The sequence below is a fragment of the Haplochromis burtoni genome, unplaced genomic scaffold (genome assembly GCF_018398535.1).
Source record: "Haplochromis burtoni strain Fernald_Lab_line unplaced genomic scaffold, NCSU_Asbu1 Contig_164, whole genome shotgun sequence".
NCBI lineage: Eukaryota > Metazoa > Chordata > Actinopteri > Cichliformes > Cichlidae > Haplochromis > Haplochromis burtoni.
Window position 1 is genome coordinate 24748 of NW_024582525.1, and position 6160 is coordinate 30907.

The window sequence follows — 6160 nt, forward strand, 5'->3', positions numbered from 1 at the left end:
AATCATTCTGACACACCCACGCACATGTAGACACTTGCATAGACTCACACACGCACATACACACAAGCACACACACGTACTGTAATTAACCACAGGCTATTTACTCTCTCCTGCTGTAAATTAGACATGCAGACACAGTTATTACATTAGGGGGATCTGCCATGCAGAATGCTAACAGGGGGGGGAGGAGGAGGGGAGACTCGTGCACATAACAACAACTGGTTCATACAAACATAAACATGCACGTATGCACACACACACACACATGCATGCGTGTACACAAGAAAGAGGGTTTAGAAGAATCATAGACTGACGGGAGTGAAAATGAAGCTGCAGCACAGAGAATAGGGGCCCCCAGCTCTTTGTTCCCTGCTGCATTTCATTATCTGAAACGCCAGCCAACACACGACACACACACACGCAACGCACCTCCCCCTTCCCTAAAGCTGTCTGCCTTCACTCCATGCATACAGCACAAAAAGAGGGGAATATAGAGATACTGCGTCAGTGCCATTCACTGGCATCTGTACTTGGTCATGGCAAGCGTGTCTGCATGGTCATCCTTCGCAAATCAACTCATCCACACACTGCCCTGAGTTGACCACTTCCATTTAAACCTGTGATCACAGAAAACACAGTCCCATAAATTCTATTTCAAGCAGAACAATGGGAGATGAAGTCTTGATTAAAGCAAGTATTGATACTCTGTCTCAGGCAGCTTGTCTCCATTTAGTTCATCTGAAGTTTTTCTTATTTTTTTTTCTGGCAGTCCTTCAGTTTGTGTGTGTGTGTCCTCTGGTTCCCTCTGCCTCCCTCACCCTTCTCTGTCCCTCTGTTTTCCCACGGTGATCGATAGCTCATTACAATCATTGACTGCAGCTCATCAGCACCTTTTAAGGTCTGGAGACACAGAAAAGGTGTATGTGCTTGTAAGGGTGCATGTTTTCTGATGTGAGCTTATTGACAAATAGAAAATAACCATTCAAATGTCAAACATAACCTTTGTTTTGTTCAAAATGAATTTTTCTGTCTTACAGCCAGTGCTGCGGGTGTCTAGTTTGTCACTTTGTCGCTTTATGGTCCATGGTCTTGGGGAACATCTTATTATGCAACTCACGTGGGTACCATGGTTTGTTGCTATGGTGATTGCCAAGGGAGCCAGAGTATTATAGGTGTTTATCCTAGACAGGAGCAAGGCTACTCTCCGTCTATCAGGACACGCTTCAATTTGCCACACAGTTTGGACCACACATTAAGATCAACACAGTCACAGAGGGACAAAGGGAAAACAGAGAATACAACACAATCAGGTCCGGATGCGATTTAGTGGATAGATTATTCAGTATTCATATTCCTGGAAGAAAGACCTTGTTCAAACACTCAGTTGTTGGTTTAATGCGTCACTGCAGGGTTTGTTTTTGGAGAGGACAGGATGTGAGCCAAAAGAAGCAAACAGAGAAAAAAGACTGTTAGAGAGTACAAACCATGGTTAAAGGCAAGGAGAAAAGTGTAGACATAAAAAAAGGCAAAATAAAGGAGACAATAGATAGACCTCGAGAAGTCCCCCAAGGATTCAGTCACAGGATGTGGTCTAAGAAAAGCAGTAAATTGGTAAAGAGTGTGAACTTTTAAGGAAAAGGGGATAAAAATAGAGAGTATAATAAAGGGCTGAATAGACAACAAGTCTCTCAGCCCATGCATAAATTACACACACCATTTACATATTCATTATGTTTTGTGTTCTAATGAGAGTATTTGCTTAATAGCATCACCACCACCACTGCCAGCTTTTGTTTGACTCAAGAGAATTAAAAGAGTGGGAGAAAAAAAAAGAAAAACAAGGGAGCAAGGGTCATCTTGGCAAAGTGGGTTAGGTCAATGGTATACAATCAATTTTACTGATGATCATATCAATCATATTGCTGTATTGTTCATGTGTGAACGAGCACAACCTACTCAAGGCTCTAGGAGATGTGAAGTGAAACACACATAATGGGGGGTTGGTTAAAGTTAATTAAAACAGCACAAGCTCTCTACAAACTCGGGGCTCTCTTCGTCCTTCTCCTCTTGTCTCAGTGGAATAAGTGAGTGCTGCTGTAATTACCTACAGGGCAGCCACTGAGAGCATTTCTTCAGGTGCCAAAAAAAGTCTTTCAAATGACAGCAAAGATTTGCAGAGTGACTTTAAGGAATGAAAAGTTTGTATGTCTGAAGTGATCTTGCGCATAACTAGAGGTCCAACACATAAAGTGTTCCATACAATGTGAAGCGGTTTGGTTTTTTTTTTTTTGTTAGAAAATAAATGAATGAAATAAGGGGAAAAGAGAGGGATGGAAATGAAGAGACAGGGGGAAGGGCAACGGAGGGATGAGCTACAAATGAGAGCGATGGCGGTGGCAGGTTGGCACAGTGCCATCCAGTCAGGACTTGAGCAGGGGCGGGCATGGGCATGGGAAAAGGGGCGAGGAGGAGAATAAGAATGAAAGAGGAAGAGAAACAGACCTCCATACTGCTACCATGGTGGCACCTTGGCACAGGCATAATGGGGCGTAACGAACAAGAGACTGGGCAGAGAAAGGGAAGATGGGAAAAATATCAGAGGATAGCGGAGCATAGAAGTAAGTGAGATGCCAGCAGGCAGAGGAGGACTCGGATATCGATAAACGACAGAATCATAGGATGTTGAGGAGAAAGATGGACAATACTTTAAATTTGTAAATGCACGATAGGTCGCAGAATGGGAAACAGCGTTGGAATTGTTGTAACCGTTATTCAATTTTTCTTCCTTTCTATGCCAGCTGCAGCGTGCCACCCAACGGGCAGCATGCCAGTTTGTACATGTGGCATGCCCGAAGCATTCGAAGCGAATGGCGGAAAACTGTCATAGTCAAAGACGAGGACTCACCTCCGAGGATTTGCTACTAATCACCATTTGTTTGTTTGGACAAAGCCAAGAAGAGGTGCCCGGGCAACGGTTGCCAGCGATTTAGTGATGGCATCTTTTCAGGGGCGGCAAGGGCACAGGGAGAAAGATGGCACCCTGCCAAAGCAACATAATGCACACATTAGTAAACAGAAACCTCCGTACGGTGAGCAAAACATTTCGGATGCCTTGAACGTTTTTGGCGGTGGCATCCCCTCAAGGGAAAGACTGGAAACAGAGATGGCACCATGCCAAACACAAACTGCGAGGCGTCCGCGGGCACGATCAATAGATACACTAAAATGTACTAAATGCCACGGCAAAAAAAGTAGCAAAAGAACTACAAGTAGAACTACAAATGTAGCCGTGGTGGGAGTTTGGGAGAAAAACTATTTCCGTGATGCCAACTCTGCTCAGTGCCAGCTGCTGCACTGAAAGGATGCTGCTGCCCATCACAAAAATCTAAGAGGAGGGATCATACCATTCCAGTATGGGCAGAAAGACTATGTGGAAAGAGAGGAATAATGAGCAAAATGAATAACGGATGCAAAAGGAGGAAAATGGGGGATTTTGTGCTTAACGAAGAACAGTGGGAGTGGGTGGACAAGGATGATGAAGAGCCTCTTTCCTGCACTTGCACACCTGGGATCTTCTTAAAGGGATATCCCCTCAGACTGCTGTGTGTGTTTAAAGGGAGGGATGTGTTGGCATCATCTCCAGGGTGTCAAGCTGTGTTTCTCTATTGCCAGTCAGGGAGGGTTCTGCAGTCATCAGAGGCGGGCAACTGTCTGGGCATCTCATCTGCAGCTAATTAACAGCCACACACTAATTCTAACAGCCGATCATAATTAGCGATTTAATCACTCGTCAACGCTCTTCTCCCCCCCTAAATTGTGCCTCCTATTTGGACACGTGCGGATAAGCTAAGGAACGCCGGATTCCTCCCTCACTACCTCCCCCTCCCTCATCCTTCCTTCCTTCATCCTTGGCTCCAGACTCCAGTGGGATCTTAATTAAGCCTGGGCTTCATTATGCAAATGGAGTACAATAAACGACAGCAGAGGTGGAGTTGGATACAGACTAAAACGGAACGGTGGGAGGGGAGCACTGAAAGTGGAAAATGAAGAGATGTGGAAGGTTACTAAAATCGTCTATGTAATGTTACTACAGTAATTGTAAAGTTGTTGTAACTTGTATGTCTGCAGTGGGCTCACTACCACATGAGACGTGAGAACCAGTGAAACCAGCTCTCTGATTTGCCATCTCTGCTGGCATTGGGAAAACTTCTCTGAAATAACAGCGGATATGCAAAATGTCACTTCTCACAAAGGAAATTTCAAGGAATGGTGAAGGAAAGGGAATATTGACAATGAACCCTGTTAATATCACCAGTTGGCTGTTGTCGTGGATACAAAGGAAGATGGTAGAGATAGGGAGACAGAAACACTGAGAGTGGCACCAGCATGGCAGCTAATGTCATCTCAGTTTAATCATCGCATGGGATCATGGGGTTCATGAAAATTCATTTGCATATCATTAAATGGAGAGAGGTTATTTGGTGCGGCTAGCCAAAATGGGATTGGATGAAGGAAGGGGGGGGGAAAAAAAGGAAAATGTAGGGGCTCGTTATTAAACTGCAATGTTTTATAGTCCGCCAGCCGATTCATTTAATTTGGGCTTAATTAAAATGTGTCAGACTCAATAAATCATTCCAACAGGGATACTATCAGTGTTTCAGTCTGAAAAAAAGACTAATCACTGGATATGCGGTCGGACATTTTCCAATAACATTTTGAGTGCTTTAGTCTAATGTGAGCTTGACCAATCGACTTCCATTTCTGATTTATCTGAGTGGTGTGCATCGAAACAGCCTGTAACTTCTGTGTACAGTGTGAGCACAGGGCTATTTCTGACAGGTGGTGATGCCACCCTGTGTTAGTCAATAAGGGGGCAGCCTGCACTGTCTTTTTGACCTCTGCGATGTGTATGTATGTGCTTGGCTGTGTGCATTTCTCATTTACATAAGTGATGTAATTAGACCACCCTTTCTCATGCAGATCAGTTTGACAACATGGCAATCACTTTAACAGACATGCAGGCGCACACTCAGAAATACACACACAGGACAACACACGCTTGCTGCCGTGACCACCCCCATATCATGGGGAGTCTGTTGTCTGTGAGCAAAAAGTGTAAAGATTAACATAATCCAGCTAATAAGTGTGAGTAATATTCACAGAGTGACGCGTGGCATAGACACTGTCCTGCTGATGCGTATTTGTATCTCATTATAGATGTAAAGTACTGTGGTCGCCAGTGAGGCAGGAGGGGGAGTGGTGACGGTGAGCGGGGGGCCTTCATGAAGTGTGGGCCTGAATAAAGAGACACAGAAGAACAACAATAAACTGCACTACTTGGGGGGGAAAGTTACTCTATACTTCCTTTGAAAAAGTTATTGATGTAATATAAAGACAAATTACGCGGGGTACCTCATAACCAGGATGCTGGAGATTGCTAAAGGAAGTTTTTCCAATGTCTGCACAAAATTGGAAAGACAAACCTACTGATTTTGTATCTGTTTGTTTACAGTACTGAGAGGCACACTGAGTCGGGTTTTTGCTGCAGAATATAGGAATTATAAATAGAGTGTATTTGCGCTTGCAGGCTAGCTCTGCCACATGATTGATTAGGATGGTGTGACGACCATTAAAAAGTCATTTAAAAGATGGATAGGGACCACATTTCCAAATAAAAACCACTTTATACCTGATGAAGTGCTGAACAAACTCTCCTTCAAAGACATTTACTGATTACTCTCTGGGTATGAGTGAGTGTAATGTGGGAAGCTCCCATGAACTCAGTGTAGCTTCTGCATCAGCTGTAGAGGACTCCAAAGCACTCGTCTCGACACAGTCAGGAAAAGGGTGGTAAAGGCTGTAGTTAAAAATTGCAGTTAAAAGAAGAAAAAAAAACACAACCTCTGACATCTTTTTAATATTTTGGATTTAAAGCAATATATTAATTTGGACTGAGGTGTAATCTGTGTGCACAGGCGTTCGCACACATGCACACACTGACTGAAATCTGATAGCGCAGCGTCGCTTCAGCTCAAGCCTTATCCTAAGAAACAGAGGTGCGTCTGAATGTGCGAATATATTTCAGCTCTGTCTCTTTAACTCGGGGCTCCACCACAGCAGCATGCTTTGGGATTCATGCATAAACATGAGCTGGCCTTTC